At 31.2% G+C, this 20,067-nt stretch overlaps 1 protein-coding gene and 1 long non-coding RNA gene across 2 annotated transcripts in view; both read left to right on the top strand.

Annotated features, from left to right (window-relative positions):
* Window positions 1-117: 117 nt before the first annotated feature.
* On the top strand, window positions 118-5,243 carry LOC127719102 (uncharacterized). Its single transcript, XR_007990173.1, has 5 exons — window positions 118-255; window positions 1,256-1,326; window positions 2,740-2,880; window positions 3,300-3,429; window positions 5,182-5,243. It is a non-coding gene; the product is annotated as an uncharacterized LOC127719102 (long non-coding RNA).
* Window positions 5,244-6,350: 1,107 nt separating this feature from the next.
* The window catches only part of LOC127718415 (uncharacterized), a 35,782-nt gene continuing 22,065 nt past the window's right edge, over window positions 6,351-20,067 (top strand). Inside the window, exons 1-2 of the mRNA XM_052224431.1 lie at window positions 6,351-6,476; window positions 7,403-7,481. The gene's annotated coding sequence lies outside the window, so the exon portion shown is untranslated. The remainder of the gene's footprint in view (window positions 6,477-7,402; window positions 7,482-20,067) is intronic.

The following is a 20,067-nucleotide window of genomic DNA, read 5'->3' on the forward strand; positions in this document are numbered from 1 at the left end:
AATTTGCGTACCCTCACATCAAACATATTATGTTGAGCATTTGTCATTGTATCTTTTCTCATTGATATGTACTCTTCATTTCCACCGTAAACTGCTAAAAATAACCTATCTGTTCACAGGTGGAATCGGTCAGCTGAAGATGACGCGAAAGTGCACCAGAAATTGCAAACGGAAGAGGATAAGATTGAAAAGTATAAAAACACCATAGCACTATTGGAATCTTATAGGACCAACCAGACCAAAAGTCAAGGAAAGGTAATATTGACATCGTTTTGTACATTTCTGTTTATCTAATAACGATATGGAAAACATATTATTTAAAATTCATGAAGTGCTACAAGAATGTTTTTAAAATAATGAAATAAGTACAGATCAGTGCTACTAAGGGAATTCTTTCACGAGATGCCTTGAAACAATTTGTGACAACAGATTATGCTACCACATGAGTAATGTCCACAATATTTTGAAATTCTTAGAAATGAACTTAAATGTTTAAACGCAGGTCTCAGGGTATCAAATTGTAAACCTTGAGTTTTTTATGAGTTTTTTACAACACTGGCTCAATGTCATTACTGGTTGACATTCGTGCATGAGGGTATCTCAAGCCACTTAAAGTGGCTTGAGATACCCTCATGCACGAGTCTTATGTGTTGTCATGTAATATAACTGTTTTGTTTAAATTCTGTAAATTCACTGTTGTTTTTATATTAAACACTAAGTTTTGTTTTCTCCCAGACATACATTGCAATAGCAGTTTTAGGAAGAATGTGACAGAATTTTCAATTTTGATGATTCGCTTATTTTAGACTATCCATTTATGAGTATTATTCCAATCACCAAACATTTTGACACATGGTTAACAACAATATATGTTTACCACATTAGCAATAATTTGGAGAACAATATCTAAACGTGTCTACCATACACATTATACGGCTTTAATCGTTTATAGACATATTTTTGGGAAACCTGCTTATTTATTAATGCAGCTGTGATATGCAAGTGAGAGATTCAGCTAGCTTTAACACAAGGTTTAATATAAATTGTCTACATAAAGAAATGCCTGTACGAAATCAGTAATATGACCATTGTTTTCTATTCGTTTGATGTGTTAAAGCTTTTGATTTTGACAATAGTTAAGGGACTTTTGATTTTGAATTTCACTTGGTCTTCAATAGTTTTGTTTCTTTACCTTTTATGCATTATATGTTGATCCTTAATTATTTAAAATGTTCAATTGTTTTACATAATAAAGAACTTTAAAGAAATAAAAGCCATTGAACTGATAACAGCAGCTGGGAAGGGCGATAATCGTACAATCAGACGGTAAATTGTTTTTATTACTGCTTTAAAACATTATCTGTGGACGAAAATATAGTAGTGCATATAGAGGTATTATTTTTAATTGATAATGTTTTTATGATCATTCTACACAACACATACATCGTAATTAAAAATTGGAAAGCTGAGTGTAAGTTGTGTAAGAATATCCCTTCATATTCAATAAAGATAAAATGAACATACAGAAAGTATGTGAAAAGCATAATGACAGTTTTTTTCATATTAATTCAAATTTAAGTTTCAAAGCCTTATTATGTATCTTTAGATTCAGCTTCGGCAAAGCACTGCATGTCTTATATATTGCAGTTTAATTTTTTTTCTGTTTTGCACTTAACCATTTGTTGGTGCTATAGCAACCTTTTTTACTGGTTAAATCCTATATATGAAAATATAAAAGATTCTGCAAATGTATACAAATAAGAAAAGTGGGACATTCTGCAGAGGATATGCCTAAAAAACTATAGACTATATTATTTTCATACTTTGAATGACAAAATTATTTTATATCACTACCTGTTTGACGTTTACATTCTGACGTCAAACGCGCGATTCAACGTTAGAGTCAATGTTAATCTACCATTCGGTCCTAGTACTTAAAATATTTTAATCGTTTATGGGTGGATGTAACATACATAAATAAAATTCAAAAATAAGAAGCAACGAATGAGGTTGTTAAATTTGATATATGCCTTTTTGTGCTTCTTTGTTAAATATTTTGTTGTTTTTATTGTAATTAAGATACTTGTGGTACTTGCACATTCTGTCATAATTGTGTATGACATTCTCGTATTCTTGTCTTTCATTTTTGTGCTTTTGTATAACTTGTTAGGTGCTTGTAATTCATTTTTGCTATGTGTTTTGTCTATGCCTTTTTATGTTTCTTCGTTACAAATATGACGTGGCTCTGTACATCCCGTCATTGTGTTATTGTACTCTGGTAAACTTGTGTTTTCTTGTCTTTAATTTTTGCTGATGTGCTTGGTCTAAATGCCATTGTGTGCTTCTTTGTTACATATGTGATTGTAACACAATTTTGACTGCTGTAGTTTTGACATTTTTAACTTCTATGTCTGTTTGTTTTGTTCACGCATCGTTGTCAATATAATGGAATTCGATGCGACTGTCATACAAATGAGAGGTTTAGCTAGCTATAAAACCAGGTTCAATCCAACATTTTCTACATCAGAAAATGTCTGTTCCAAGTCAGGAATATGACAATAGTTATCCATTCGTTTGATGTGTATGAGCTTTTGATTTTGCCTTTTGAATCGGGACTTTCTGTTTTGAATTTTCCTCGGAGTTCAGTATTTTTGTGATTTTACTTTTTTCGTTTAACAAAGAACAACATAACGTATAAGTTATCTTTACTTTTTATTAACATGGTATTTTTTCTTGAAGATTAAAAGATAAAAACACTGACATGAATTTATCGAACTCAATGGGCCAAACAGCTTTACATGCCGCTGTTGACAATGGAATGAAAGATATTGTGAAATATTTGATAGAACAATGCAAGGTATCACCTTTTACACGATGGAGGTAGGAAAATATAATGATACCTTACTCTATTTAACACGAAGAGATATGTTCAACATATTAAAGTTGTTGTTAATAAATATTGGTTGATTATTAAACAATTTACTCATGCATTTGTTTTAATATGGCGTGAATAAATCAATCGTAAGGCTGTATGTTATTTAGTTGAGCATAACATTTTAATGATTTTAACTTTTGATTCCAGAAACTCATTTCTCCAGTTTTCCGCTGGAAATTATTCATTTGTAATCTTTCCTGACATTTTTTAATTAAATTTTGTAAACAAACAACACTATACGATGAGCAGATACCATTGTTCAATTTGGTAAGCAATTTCGAAATTCCATAAATTGGAAATAGCTATTATTGCATAGCTACAAAGCAATATATGGTTAACGCATAATTTCCTTTATTCATTTCAGTGACAAGCGCCCTATCGACATTGCAAGGGAAGGAGGACAAGACCAGAAGGGACCGATTATAACACAATTACAAGAATACATGTTAAAATCATTGGATAGTAACATTACACACAATGATGATCAAACTTTTGTAAGTCAGTTTCTCCCTATTAACTGCTTTAAATTTTTCTATTTGTGAAGAAAGAAGCAATACCATAAAATATCACAATTTACGAAGACAGTATCAAAATGTACACATTTGTTTGATCGATAAATTGATAATGTCCTGTCAATATATAGCAGCAAAATGGTTAGTTAGGACTTATATTCAAGTAAACTTAAGTTGTGTTAAAGATGGAACCGCAACTACAACGTCATCGTCATATCTTAATCTTTTCTTTGATATTGACACAAAGGGACGATTTTAAACTAGATTCTATGACAAACATGACAATTTCAACTTGACAATTGTCAACTTTCCAATTTGTAGCAGTATCATAACCTCTGTTCCATCATATGGCTTATAATTATCTCAATACAAATGCTACGCTCGTGCATGTTCATACTTTAATGATAGAATGATGAGCAAAAGTACTGACTTCAACAATACATTACAACCAAAAATTTGTTGACCAATGCGAAATGTGTGTTTTAACTCACTAGCGACATGTTTCCGCAGTCCTATATCTTTAGATACTAGAAACGTTTCGTTCTTTTTCTTTTTTTAAATTATCGGACGATACCAAGACTTAATTGATCAATATTCTGTATCAACTTCACAAATAGTACATGATTGTCTTGAAGTTTAGATTATACGTACCGACGCTGTTTATCATCTTAGTACGTGTTATGTGTTCTTTTGTTTTTGTCTTTGTATATTTTTTAACCTTTATTGTTTTGTCCATTTTTGTTAATATTCTTTTCACGTGGCTCGGTGTTTATATACCCCGCCATAGTGTTATTGTGTTATAGCAATTTTTGTGTATTCTTGTCAACATTTTTATCTTTTGTGCTTTGTCTTTAGATTGTCTATATGTCATTTTGATTTTCTATGTTGACATATTTATTTGAGTTTATAGTTATTAAGATTATAACACATAGTTGATTGTTGTTCGTCAATTTTTGACATTTTTACCTATTATGTCTGTTTGTTTTGTTCACACATATTTGTCAATATGGTGGAATTCTATGCGACTGTCAAACAAGTGAGTTTTTTTGGCTCCTTATAAAACCAAGTATGATCCACCATTTTCTAGATGAGGAAATGCCTGCACCAAATCAGGAACATGACAGTTGTTTTCAATTCCATGATGTGTTTGAGCTTTTGATATTGCCACATGATTAGGGACTTTCCGTTTGAACTGTCCTTGGAGTTAAGAATACAAAATTCGTTTTATCTGTAAATTTTACCGATTGTTAAATTTTGAGTGCTGACCTGCATGGTGGGTGATGCATATAGAGCAGGAGACGCTTACCCTATCTTCTTTTTCGAGTAAGGTGTTTTTCTTTTTTTGTCTTACTTTATATCTTCTAAATGATTAAATGAGATGTTTATATTTTTCAACCTCTCTGTTTTCTCTGATTTCTTAACTTAGAAATACCCAAATAAGCAGAATGATTGATATTTGTTGACGCTAATAAATAACGTTCAGATCCTAAAACTTGAAAGTCAGGGATGTAGTATTACGTTGAAACGTTAGGAGCTGATTGACCAAAAGGGCCCTGAAAATAGTAGCCTAGTCATCATCATCATCATCATCATCATCATCATCATCATCATCATCATCATCATCATCATCATCATCATCATCATCATCATCATCATCATCATCATCATCATCATCATCATCATCATCATCATCATCATCATCAATTTTTCACAGAAAGTGTTTTGTTAACATAGGTTCGAACCCCATCAGCTGATGTTATGACCATGCAACTCCTGAAATGTGCAGCAAGAGGAGATATTAAAAAAATGAAAAGGTAAATGTTAATACCAAGGCAAATTGTGTAAATATTTCATACATGTAAACATGAATTTTGTTTTTAAAACGACAACTATTTAAACTACATTTAAATTTTGCTTGATGTAGGGAGTGCTGTCATGTTTAGTCTTTAGTGTTTAAGGTGCGGTAGATATTTGAGAATAAGCATACAAATAAGTGTCTACAAATACATTCCCTAACAATCATCAGAAGCTCCGAAGCTTTAAATCCTTTCGAATTAAAATATTTAAATGTCAGCCTCCTCTGTCACATTATGCATACCAATAGAGGAATGTCAATTCTTAATACAGTCCCAAAAAAAGTCTGTTTGTTAATAAGTGGACGTTTCGAGAATATGACATCTTGGTGAGATCTCCAAACGGGTTAATCTTAAAATTTCAAACTTATAATTGCTCCTTCTAGTAAATTTACTTATAGTTTAGTATGTTTGACGTGAGTATCGTAACTAAAAGATTGATTAGTGACCGTTATAACAAATTTGAACTGCAAGGAGACCAAACAATCTGGTGACTTGTGTCTGGGATTGGTTACAATATTTAAAAAAAACAGGAAATTTACAGAAAACACTTATTTCACGTGTGCACAAATTTCGGGTTTGTAATACCACGAGAACTATCAGGCTATTTATTATGAACATCAGACGATCGAATCAACAAATCATAAGTTCAAATCCAATACAACAATAATAGCATTGACGATCCCAAATTCAGAATGGTTTGCCAAATTCATCTAAGGAATCGTCTATTAGAAATGGCATGCTCCAATGGGATAAAAAAAAGTCATCTGAGATATCAGCCTCATATTCTAGTATGCAAATAAAATCATCATAGATACCAGGATTTAAATTTTGTATTAGCGCCAGATGCGCATGTATATACAATATAATAACAAAACTTAAATCAGTATATAAAATTTCCTTTTTATATTACTTCAATAACGTTACCAGATCTGAATTCTTAGTTATAGATCTTCCATAAGAATTTAACACAGAAGAATGTTACTGATTTCAAAATTGTATCTTTATAATTTTTTTGCGTTACAGTTTCAAAAATGCTGGTTACGATTTGAAAGTTCAAAACTATGACTTACAAACAGCACTTCATATTGCAGTAAGTGAAAACCAAGAACATATTGTCACATTTCTTCTTGAAGAATGCGACCAAAGAGATATAGCTCGAAATTGTAGAGACAGGTGAGTTCAATGACTAATATTTTTATACAATAACAGTTTACAAACAACACATTGATTCACTAAAGCATGTACTGTATGAGTGAATTATCACTGTTGTTAAGTCGCTTAGGCCAATTAGGCCGTGTAGGTAGATTAAATTATTTGCGATATGTAATTCTTTAATTTTGTGTGATACTGAGGCTTCGCAATCCTTTTTTGTTAAATACACAGGAAAATTTTGCTCACATGAATTTCACGTGAGATACCCGTGAAATTCATGTGAAATATTTCACGTGAAAATAACCTCAAACGAGTATTTACATGAAACTCACAGAAAAATGTTCATGTGCATTTCACGTGAATTTTACATGAACTTAAAAAAAAACCAAACAAATTGGTATTTTCATTATTTTGATTTAATTTGAAAATTTTAATGTTATTGAAATAAGCTTATTTTCAAAATTTAACATGAATTTCATCTGAAAAATATTTCATATGATTTTCACGTGAAATTCACATGAGTTTTACATGAGATTCTCGTGAAACTCACATGAACTGATTGCACGTGAGTATCACGTATAAGATCGTTTGAGGTGAAATTCACGTGAATTCATGTGAGGTTCACATGAATTAAAATCACATGAAATTCATGTGAATGAAATTTGCCTGTGTAGTCTTAGTTTCAACTTGAATTATCAATCATTTTTCACTTAACTCATAACACCTAATGAAATAAAAAAGTATAAAAAAAAATACTGAACTCCAAGGCAAATGCAAAAAGAGGATGTCCATAAATCTGAAAAAAAAATTAAACACTATCAGTCATCGGAACAAAACAACTCTTTTGTTACTTCTTAAAAGGCATACATAAGTTGTGACGTATAAAACGCCACGTTTTACATCATTGAAGTTGAATATCAATTATGATAACATACATTTTATTTGAGATGGAATACGACTCCATGGGAAGCCGCGAAGAATTCATCACTGCAAAGTGTGTATTACACAATTCTGAAGAATTGCCCAGTAAGTACCACTTTTATAGAGATAAACTTTAATTAAATTTCAAATGTAACAGTTACGTGGAAATTAACACAAATACCGCACTCGAAGGAAAATTCAAAACTGAAATTCCTTTAGGGACCGTACAATATTTATCAGGCATGTGGGACCGGTGCATTATCTTAGTATCTTTATAGATTTTGACAATTCAGGGGCAATAGTTATAACTCTTTGACCTGTTATCTAAATTCCCTGATATTTTTTATGATTGTCATAATTGTTGAGTTCTTATCTTGAAGAAAATACTATATATTTGCAAAGGTATTACTCAAAAACTAGTCAAGGGTAAAGGGAAAGCATGATTGCATTTAAGTGATAAAGTTAAATAGCTTACAGGTAAAGTGTCTCATGTACATTACAAATGACGAATAAATGAATCTCATCTTCTAATACATTGCACACTTGCACAGTCAACCATTTATATGGATCTATTAATGTCTGCCTTTTTATATTGAATAGGTGTTTCTCAATGTTTTTTCTTAAATCAAAATTGTTGATATTTGAAGATACTGATCTCCATTCAACATTGATTAATAAATATTTAAGATTATCTTAGGACTTTATTTAAATAAAATTTGAGGTATGTCCAATACACGATGTAGTTACGATATCGACGATATCAACGATGTCGTATCGATATCGATAATAACTTAATCATTGTATACCCAAGTCATCTACTTCACTTCTCTGGTTCATCTGTATGTGTCGATATCGACGCTACCGACGATATCGAAAATTAATTTATCATAAAACCTCATCTACAGTAAGTTGTCCTGGTTCATCTGTAGATGTCGATGTCGACGATATTAACTATATCGAATCGATATCGACAATAAATTTATAATAACACTTCATCTGCAGTTATTTGTCCTGGTTCATTTGGAGGAGTCGATATCGACGATATCAACGATATCGAATCGATATCGAATGGATATCGACAATTAATTTATTCTAAAAACTCATCTAAATTTGTAATCTTTTCTAAAAAATTTTTTTCATAATGCATTAATTAATATAAACACATTCTGTTTTTCAACTGAATAGTTTTATTTCATGTCAAGTAATCATATATTTTAAACATAAATAGTGATTAAGATATAAATACAAATGCAATGTACAAATGAAAATGTGTGTTGTCAGACCATTACCACTCTTAACTATAAATTCAAACTGTTTTTTGTTTTTTTGATGGGCACAAAATACTTTCCATATTCTCAGTTGCGTCCCTGTACTCCTCCAGTTTAATTCCAAATACGTTAATTTTTTCTGAAAACTCTATTGCTATGTCCATAGTAACCTCAGATATATGTCTTTATGACAACAACAGTTACCCGGCCTCCAGTAGTAGGTTTTTCATGGTTGACATGACCAAGGCTGATATTTGCAAGTTCATTCATGTGACTTTTAATGACATCGGCAGATAATCTACTACCACGGGCCACATCTTGACATTTAACACATCTTCAATTCCACAATAAAATCTTCTTCACTAGATTGTTGTTTAAGGAACTTACTGGTTTTAAATGTTCTTCATTTGTATAACCAGCTAAATACTTCTTGTGGTTCAAGAAATAAGTATTTAGTGAAATGCTCTTGGTAGTAGATAAAGTTGATATTAAGCAGTTAGTTATCATGTCATGAGATTTCAAGTGGTCATCAATCATTTTAACTAAATCCTCGCCAATGTTGAAGTGGTCCGTTTCCTGTAAATCTCTCAGCAGTTATTATGCATTATCCAACGCTGAATTATCATAGCCAATGTATGAACTTATCCTTTAGACTATCCAATTAGTCCTATAATTAATATAAGAAATAATGAAATCACCCAAAAATGTAAGTAAACAAACTTACAATTTCAAAGGTAATACTTGGCTAGTAATATTTTAACCTATCATTTGACAATTTTAATAATTCATTTTAAAATATGTACAAGTTTAATAAACCCTTCAATATAAAAAAAAGATCATAAAAATCCAATACATGAACGTACGTTAAATGCTATAATTCAGTATACATAATAAACATGTAATTTATATTAATATACAATTTGTAAAATGACATGTTATTATATGAAATATCAGTTTTAATTTCAATAAAATGTTTAAAAATGTTCGTCAGTCATAATTTAAATTATGTTTCATATTTTCAGAATTTCCCGTTTTTATTCACCAGAGTGTCATTAGATACTTGCCATTAAACCACCAATTTTTCAAAATGTTTCAATAATTCTTATTTCATTTTCTAAATTAGTAGCCAATATTCAATGACCGATATCTCAAAAAATTGAACGCTAATCATTTTTTTCTTAGTTGTTCTATATTTTTTATTTTGAAATTTGTCCTATCATAATTGTCTTTTATAAGTCTTGTTTTTGTAAAATGACTACATAACATCCTAAAACCATTGGATAGGATAATAAAAGACATACGTGTCCTTTTTGTTAAGTTGTCTCTAATTGTGTGTTTTTCTTGTGCGTTTGTTTGTATTTGTCTTTTAATTTCCATTTTTCGTCACTTGCGTTTAGAGAATCTACAATTTCATTACCATGACAACATCTTTACAATTAACATAATTCGTAAAACATTTCTCTAATTGGCAATCCAATCGATTACAAGCAAAGCCTTTTTATTTTACCTGACAAAAAGTATCATTCTGGTGGTTGTTTTGCAGGTACGTTTGTTGATCATTATAATATATCTTTCCAACATCTAATGCCTCTGACTGGTAACAGTACATTGCTGACGGGGTATGCAATTTCTCCATTACATAAAATATTCTGAAATAAATATCAAACAATTGGCATGTGTCATTGTTGTACATTTGCTATATGTCATTGCACGATAGTCTTAGTTTTAAAACTCTTTTCCTTAAAACTGTATTTATAAAATTAAAAGAAGCAATAAACAAGTAAAAATCAATCCGATCAACATTAATATCGACAAAATCAAACACCTAAGGTAAATACCATTTAATACTTATTGTTTAATAAAATCCCTAATATAACCAATAAATCTTAAAGTTATTATCATCCTATGCTAGATTATTATTAAGTTTGTCTACCGTTTTAAGGGCATACGATACAGTAGCAGGGGCAGATAATAACGTTTTTAAAACTTTTCGTGTCGTTTTCGCGACGTTGTTAATCAGAACGTTGTAATTTCGCGATGTTTCTAATAAGAACGATTACATTTCGCGACGTCGCTTTAGATGTAGTCACATCTGCGGAAATCCACTGACGTCATAATCCCGATTGCGCGAATTTGAAAAAAGCACCTGCAATGAAAATCGGCCAAATCACGAGAATTATTCCTTTATTCATTAATAAGGAAGTCAACAATATTAACTTCGAATGGGAAAAAATCAAATCCACATTCTTTATTTTGTATGTCTGTTATTTCATATAGAAAATGAATAAGAGATATGAAACACATAAGACATCGATGAGAGAGAAACCCAACTACACAAATTTTTTTTTATATAGTAACTTCACCATTTGGCTAACTCTAAATCGTCATGAGAAATATACGGATAAATTTAACAGAGACTATCAACAAAATGACAAAAAAACGTAATAAATAATGACAGCGCATCTTACTGCTCCTGACTTTGAAAAGGTACATTAAAGAGTTTAAAAAACATTTTTAGAATTTAACCCGTGGAATATATAAGTGTATGAAGGAGAATTGTCAGTTAAAATGACTCAGTTATAAGCCCCGTATCATAGACCAAAAACAAAAACGCACCCGTTGATGTGCTAAGCATATCCTCTGTGTACATATTGAGAGAGAAAAATCGGCACACAGGAATTAGGTATTTGACAGACCAGAGTTGCAACTCATTGATGTTAAGTTACTGACCAAATACGAAGTCTTTTTGTAAATTAGTTTCTCAGATAAGAAACAAAATATTTGTTGGACCAGACAATCAATGTGGTTGCACTCACTCCTAGATTGAAGGTATAATACAGACAAGTAATTCAATGATTATATGTACCGTAATAAAAAAAAAAACCTGAAGACAAGCTTAGGTAACTTATCTATTGATACAGAATCATTAAATTTCATGCTCTAATATCGACTGCTGTATGGAATGATATACTACACTGTAATTGACTAAGCTGACCCGATTTAATGTGGGTACGATTTTGTGTTCATGTAATGCCTAAAGAGTAGGTCGTTAGTTTTCTTGTTTGAATTATTTCACATTTTCATGTCGGGGCTTTTTAAAGCTGACTATACGGTGTGGCTTTTTCTTTTTCTTTTTTTTTTTATTGTGTTGAAGGCCGTAGGGTGACCTTTAATAGCGTTTATATTCGTCATTTGAACTATGGTTGATAGTTGTCTCTTTTGCAATCATACCAAATGTCCTTATTTCTATATCATCCCCCTAACTTTATAATTGATGCACATTTTGTCATGTCGGGGCCTTTTGAATAATTAAAACTATGTTCAAGCTGTGTTGTCTACATGAATTGTATGACTAATGTCGGACAGAGAGGCAAATTAATTTTTTTTTTATTAAATATATCTGTTTTGTTTCCGAACATTTCTTTTCTAAAAGTAATTTACTAGAAAAATTTTCTATCCAAGTTTCGTAACAATTCAAAAGGTTTGGCAAATATGATGCTATTTTACGAGGAGCCAGCTTTATTAATTTTCATGATTAATATCATTGGTTTAAAAAAAACACCTTGGCTCTACCACTGAAATTGACAACGTAGTATAGTGAACGGCGGGAAAGATTTCACGACGTTGTTGCGAATAAAACTTATTCCAACGTAGTTTGGCGCCTTATTGGCAAACGTCCCGTTTGCCAATAAAAATTAAGGTTTATTGCTTTTATTGAAAAAAAACAAGCACATGGACCCCCAGTTTTTTCTTTTGCAATCGATCAAGTTCTGTTTCAAGAACGCTCCGCCAAAATTTTAAGAAAAAAATCAACGATAGAATTTTTTCTGTACTTCTGTGTAGACGCAAAAATATTTTCAACTTCTTTATTTCACTTGTATTAAAAGAATTTAAGATATAATTATTTATTTCAACCGTTAACTTGTTACAACAAGCTGATGCCATGGATCAAGGGAACATTTTACAAAAAACCCGGTTAAAATATGACTGTTCGTTCAAAAGTATTGGTACTTTCCTTAAAAGTCCTTATTTATGAAATTTCAGGGTTTTTCCTTCAAATATGCAAATTTCGAACCAAATTATCTCAAAAAGTAAGTCATGAAGGTATATTTTTCTTTGCATATTTCAAAAGTTCACATCGAAATTGACCTTCTACCAAAATTTCAAGAAAAAATCAACGAGGGATCTCTACTGTATCGTATGCCCTTAAGTCCCCTACTCTTGTTTTTGATTTTTTTGTAAATAAAGGCAACAGTAGTATACCACTGTTCGAAACTCATAAATCGATAGAGATAAAAACAAATCCGGGTTACAAAATAAAACTGAGGGAAACGCATCAAATATACGAAGAGAACAACGACACAACAAAAACACAACATTGAAATGTAACACACACAGAAACGATCTATAGTATAACAATGGCCATTTTCCTGACTGGGTACAGGACATTTTAAGAAATAAATGGTGGGTTGAACCTGGAATTGTGGCATGCCAAACCTCCCGCTTTAATGGCAACGTCAAACACAACACTAAAACGACAACATCACATGACAGGACAACAATACAAATAAATGGGAGAACATACAGGACAAAAAAAACACACGAATAATAGCTAACAAAAGGTACTAGGCTTAAAATTCAATACGCCAGACGTGCGTCTCGTCCACACAAGACCATCCAGTGACGCTCAGATGAAAAAAGCTTGAAAGCCAAAACAAGTACAAAGCCGAAGATCACCGAGGAACAAAACTTCCAAAAAGTTGCGCCTAACACGGCCAGGTTTTTCTGCCTGGGACAAGAACATCCTTATTATTTAGAATAATTTATAATTTTGCAAACAGTAAATTTTATAAAATGACTATATAATAGGTATAATAGATATACATGATAAAACCGAAGTGGGGACTAACTACAGAATAAAAACGGATACATTACATAAAACAACGTAATCCAGCATATAAAAATACACAGCCGAGTTAGCCAAATCATCAACGCACAAAGTGACGTCACATTTGAAATTCTGAAAAAACACACAAAGTGACGTCACATTTGAATTTGTAAAAATATTTCCCAAAAATTAGATAGGATTAGGATTGATTCAAGATTAGATTTGTAATACTGACATTACATGTATAAATAGCAATGAAAATTACAATACTTATTAATATCAAATTGTGGTAACAATTAGATAATTAATTGTATTATCTAGCTATGTCGGTGTTTCTTCTGAATCAAACTGTAAACCAAATATATCGTATAAATTTCGTTGAACCAAACTAAAATCTAATAAATGAAGGGGGTGATTAATTATCTTTACCATAACATACGAATATATCAGAAAAGACGTTTAGACATTTGACAAAATCCGACGAGAATAACAAATATAACATCAAAATTAAATACATGAATTTGGGATAGAAAGGTACCGTGACACGTCTTATAGCAATGCGATTTCACACTCAGCAAAACAGTCACAATCGGGAATAAGTCACGTTCGGTAATTAAAAGATCAGACGACGTAATGACAAACCACAATCTAACACGTGGTAAAATATTCGGAATCCTCCAGTTTTATCAGTATAGGGCCAATGAAATTTTTGCCTGCTAAAACCCTACTTTTCTTTTCATAATTTTATAACATATTGTTTAAAAGGCCATTTTCAAAAATCATGTATATTCTTTGTTATTTTTTCTCAGTTTTTGAAAAACAAAATGTGCCAATGTTATTCTATATGAAAAATCTGAGAGAATAAGTTCCCTTTATATTTTCAATGGCTTATATCTCGAAAACAAGCAAACGCACCCTTCATTTTGTTCTGCTTCTGTTGTTCCTCTTGTTTTATAATATCAACTTTGGAAATATTTACAATTATTTCATTCCGTTGTATGAAATGAAAATAATAAGCTGCTTATTCGTTAAAAAATAAATAAGTGCATGAAAGGAAAACAATAACAAACTAAAGACACAACATATAAAAATCACTTTACTCCTTAAAAAAAAGAAGGAAAAAGTGAATTTATTTTTAATATTTACCTTGCTAGACTGGGTAGGTCATTTCTCAAAGTCTGTACATCGTCTGCAAAAGAGAATACTGGTTCCAGCATACACATCAACAATCTGCTGTACAATCCATAATTTTTGTCTGATGTTTTTCTCTCTTCGTCCAGTCTCCTGCAAATTTCACCAGCATAAGACATACCGGTCAATTTTACAACTGATTTTGATATTGCTGTATTACCTGTAAAATGGTAATATAAATAAATTTTCAAATAACACATTTTAATAACATGTACATATACACATAAATAACCGGCAAAATGGTAATAGTTTATAAAAAAATTCAAAAATTTAACTTTCGGGAAAAAAATACGCAAACATCTACATAGATTTAAGAAGATTTGCATGTTATATAGAAATATAGCATGGTTAACATGCATAAAAATATAAGATTCATTATTTTTTAAAACAATCCACTTTATATTAAAAATTAGCTGTAACTTTCAACCAAGTTCTTTTTATCAAAAGCTATTTAATTGTTGTAAGTGTTAATTTAAATCCACGGGCGACATACCTGACATAATATACTACGGTAACCATATAAATGTTGTTAAAATTTCAATATTACAAAATTCAATATTAACATATTCTAAAAAAAAAACTCACTACTACACGTCTGTCTTTTAAGAGAACCACCCTTGTAGGCTGTAAGCTATATTGTAGTATCATAATCTGATGCACTGTCGGACTTATAAAGACCAAGTCTGCCAGGTTTTTAGCTCATCCCACATCATTATCTGGCGATTTTCTCGTGTAAGTTGCTTCAATAAGGACTCTACTATAGCAGCTATATTTAAAAATAAAATTAAATATACATAATAATTAGTACCTATATCATGTAAATAAACTCTTTTTGCTAGACCAATTGTGTAAAATGTAAAATAGTTTATGTTTCTTTAAAACAAATGTCCCACGTAGGTCACTATTGTAACCCGAATAACTTTGCAAAATAAGAAACCGGTTTCCGTAAATAAAATCATATATAAAAGTTAAACTGTTTATATACAAAACTTAATTATCAAGTTTTATTACCAATTTCTGATTATTTCCGTTTGAATGCATTAAAAAAAGGCATTCTTTCTGTGATTATAATAATGGTGTTTAAATCCTAAATACATATCTTTTGTGCACAATTTATACATTTACAGGTCTACACATGTCTAGTTCTTTACATATGTTTAGTTTAAATCGTGTTAAGCTGGTACATAATTCATTAACTCGGAACACTATAATTCTAAAACATAAAATGTGTTTATATAGTTCTTTTGCCTATATTTATATTCAAGTCATGTTTACATTTAATGCTCTTAATTGGAGACGTGTTAAAATATTCCTAAACGTGTTTATAACTTATAACATGTGCATTTGTATAGTACACGTAGTTATTCTATAAACACAATTTTCAGAGTGTAGACAAAAATACATTTTTCACTGTTTACAATTACTTACCTTAATAGTATACAATACTTACATTGATTTATCCTAGAATTTTGAAATGAAATTCCCTGTGTGCATTCCACCTCTTGTATAGCCTGTTTAACTATATCCATGGCTGCAGATTTATTAGTGCCTGTAAAACCTATAGCTGTTGAGTAGATTATTGCTGGTTGTCGCCATGTGTCCCATGGCAAAACTGCAGATTTTCCTAGGAAATGCACACAAGCTGCTAAAAACGGAGGAATCAATAACTCTGGCGGAATACTGTTGCGGAAGCAATATTTTGTAGAGTTTCAGCTGTCGTTTCATCGAAAACCTCCATAACTGATATCTTTTCGTCATAACAAAGCTTTGTACTATCATCATATTGTAATAAGAAATAAAGGCAACAGTAGTATACCGCTGTTTTAAACTCATAAATCGATAGAGATAAAAACAAATCCGGGTTACAAAATAAAACTGAGGGAAACGCATCAAATATAAGAGGAGAACAACGACTCAACAAAAACACAACATCAAAATGTAACACACACAGAAACGAACTGTAATATAACAATGGCCATTTTCCTGACTTGGTACAGGACATTTTAAAAAAAAAATAGTGGGTTGAACCTGCTTTTATGGCAACGTCAAACACAACACCAAAACGACAACATCACATGACAGGACCACAATACAAATAAATGGGAGAACATATAGGACAAAGAAATACACGAATAATAGCTAACAAAAGGTACTAGGCTTAAAATTCAATACGCCAGACGTGCGTCTCGTCCACACAAGACCAACCAGTGACGCTCAGATGAAAAAAGAAAACGACATCTTAGAATCAACCTTTGGTGTTTACAATGTTGCACTGTATGGTTTCTGATTTAAAACTAAGCGTACAAAACGTCATAAAGTATATACGTAACGTTACGGGAAAAGCCGCAATAAATATTAACACAAAAACGTCGCTTGCCAAAAACACAACTAAAATGAAACACATGGTATGTCTGGGTATGTCATTAATGTTTTAAGGAAAAAAATCGATATCGATTCGACATCGTGTCGACATGGTCGATATCGACGACATCGACATCTGGGTATGTTTTGTTGTGTCATGAATGTTTGAAGCAAACATCGATATCGATTCGATATTGTGTGACATTGTCGATATCGACGACATCAACATCTGTGTATGTCTTGGTGTGTCATGAATGTTTGAAGCAAACATCGATATCGATTCGATATCGTGTCGACATTGTCGATATCGACGATATCGACATCTGGGTACATTTTGGACATGTATGTAAAATTTAGGCTATTCATTCTCTCACTAGTGACATTTCAAAATATTCATTAATTAAAACCAAATTTAAGGTCAAATAAACATGATTAGTTATTTAATTAGTTAGAAAAAACAAACAACCATAATAACGCAAAGAATTAACAATTCTTTAAGAAATGAACACATGGATCTATTAGCGACCTTTTTTGTTTCTAAATTATGGTCACTAATTCTTAACTTATAGAAGCATTTTCTTATAGAAAAGGTATTTGACCCTAAACAATACTCTCTATCCAAGTTAAATTTAAAATGTTTTTAAAAGTAACAGTTTACTATTTCATCGTAACTTGTTATTCTATTTTCAAAAATATTCTTATGTTTTTAATTTTTTTTATCAAGGGCTTTACTGCATTCAAGTCCCTACAATTATTAACGTTATCTTAAACATGTTAAAGGTCGTATTGTTTTTGTTTTTTGTTTTTTTTTTTTAAATAATCTTGACATATGTATATCAAGAATATGTACCATGCAATTTCAGCAGTTTTGACAATATATCATTTAATTATATAGAAAGCAGGCTTGTTAAAGTAATGGCAAAATGGTACATATAAACATATCATTTGTATGATAAGAAATTAATAATAATTATTAATTTATATCAACTTTATAATGCAAATGAACAATTGATGCAATGTACATGATGTACAATAACTTTTTTGTTCTTAAAAATAAATATTATTTCAAGGATTCTCTGTTTTGTTTTCATATGCTAGCCAATAACATATCTTTGACTTTTTATCTTATCTACTTTGTGGCTTTCTGTCTGTTTTCATATATTTCTTAACACAATGAAGCAAGTAAAGTAAATCTTAAAACAAACCATATTGACAGATAATTTTAAAGTTTATGTATTATATTTTGACAAAAGTTTTGTGTACAAGTTGTAAAAATTTAAAAATAAAAAAAAACCACCTTACTTCCTATGTCATAAGCATTATGAAAAGAGTCAAATGAATTTTCTACAATATAAATTCTTGACATTACTTGAGAAAGGGACTTAATTTGCATCCCATATTTAAACATGATGATAAAATTAGTATCACATAATTATACAAAAATAAAAAATACTACATTGCTGCCTATACATGTAGATAATTTCTAAACTTTGGAAATGAATAAATAAAAAAAATCTATTTCAAGCGTTAAACAAAACTAATTCGCATGTAAGTAATTGAAAAGGAGAAAGAATACTGTACCTGTACAGGTAAACTTTGATGCAGGATGTCATTTACACACTATTTTTATACAATAGAACTCTCCAGGTAACCTTATTAGACTGACCACCAGCCCATGGTTTATGACCCCACTAAATGGCCAACATCCCAGGTTTTATGACCCCCAATAAATGGTCATAATTTGATGTTGAACATAGCAAATGGTGGCCATAATTCAGAGAATGTCACAGGGTGTATTGTACATGTGCATGTGTATAATTTTCAAAATACCCTATTAAGTACTCAATCAAACTTATTAAGTAAAGTTGAGACCAAATTTAAGTACAGTCGAGATTACGTCGGTCACGTCAAATCTGTGCTCGACCAGTCAAAATAGGGTCTTTTCAGACTCTTAGCAGTTTAAAGTGTAATAGGAAACATACTTTTTTCTGCATGCAAGTCATAGAACATTGAGGTTTTACAGCTCAAATCAGTATAGGACATTTACTTTTTTTTGTCATAACCAGAATTTGCACAGGTCCCACCTGCCTGATCAATATTGGACGTTCCAATAACAAATGGTAAAATCAAAAGCTCAATCAAATCAAACGAATGGAAAACAATTGCCATGTTCCTGACTTGATACAGGCACTTCCTTGTTTAGAAAATGGTTGATTAAACCTGGTTTTATAGCTAGATAAACCTCTCATTTCTATGACAGTCGCACGCAATCGCTGCATATACCTCGGTTAGAATATATGCTTACTTAATGGTGTGAAAATGCAGCAGCACGGCGGTTGACACTTGAGAATGATGAAGTTTTCTATGAATTCATTACAGTGTTTTTTTTTTATTTGATACTATTGTTAAATCTAGATTTCCATGTAGCGGGTTTTTTCTCGTCATTTTGTAAACTTTTCTGACGGCAAAAACCGGGAAATTGTAATGAAATATTTCCATAATAAAGAATATTTAAACAATTCTATACAATTGCAACGCCAAAAAGGTGCTCGAAATTTTATCTGATCATCCTGTCGTTCAAGATGGCAAATTTGAAGGGAGGGGGGGGGGGGGGGGTGGGGTGGCAGACGACCTTTAGACCTGATATATTAGTTAACATGATTTTAGGTTATTTCTAAATGTGACCTTGTGAATTAAGTAGAAAACTCTGCTGAAACTCTATCGCTATTACAGTAGTAGCCACAATATCTATACGTGTCAAGTAATGTACAGATCAAGTGGAATGTGAGGTTTATTCAAAAATAGAAAAAGATGATTTCGTGATATTACATAAAAATATATTTCAAGGCAAATGTGTGGAAGAGAATTTCAAGGTATTTTTTCCTGATGTACCAACACCAATTATTTAAAGGGTACCGTGGATTCATTTATCTTCGTTGATATCAATTTTCGTGGATACAGGAAAACTTGTATTTTCGTGGAT

This window comes from Mytilus californianus, unplaced genomic scaffold, assembly GCF_021869535.1.
Source record: "Mytilus californianus isolate M0D057914Y unplaced genomic scaffold, xbMytCali1.0.p SCAF_10, whole genome shotgun sequence".
Lineage (NCBI taxonomy): Eukaryota > Metazoa > Mollusca > Bivalvia > Mytilida > Mytilidae > Mytilus > Mytilus californianus.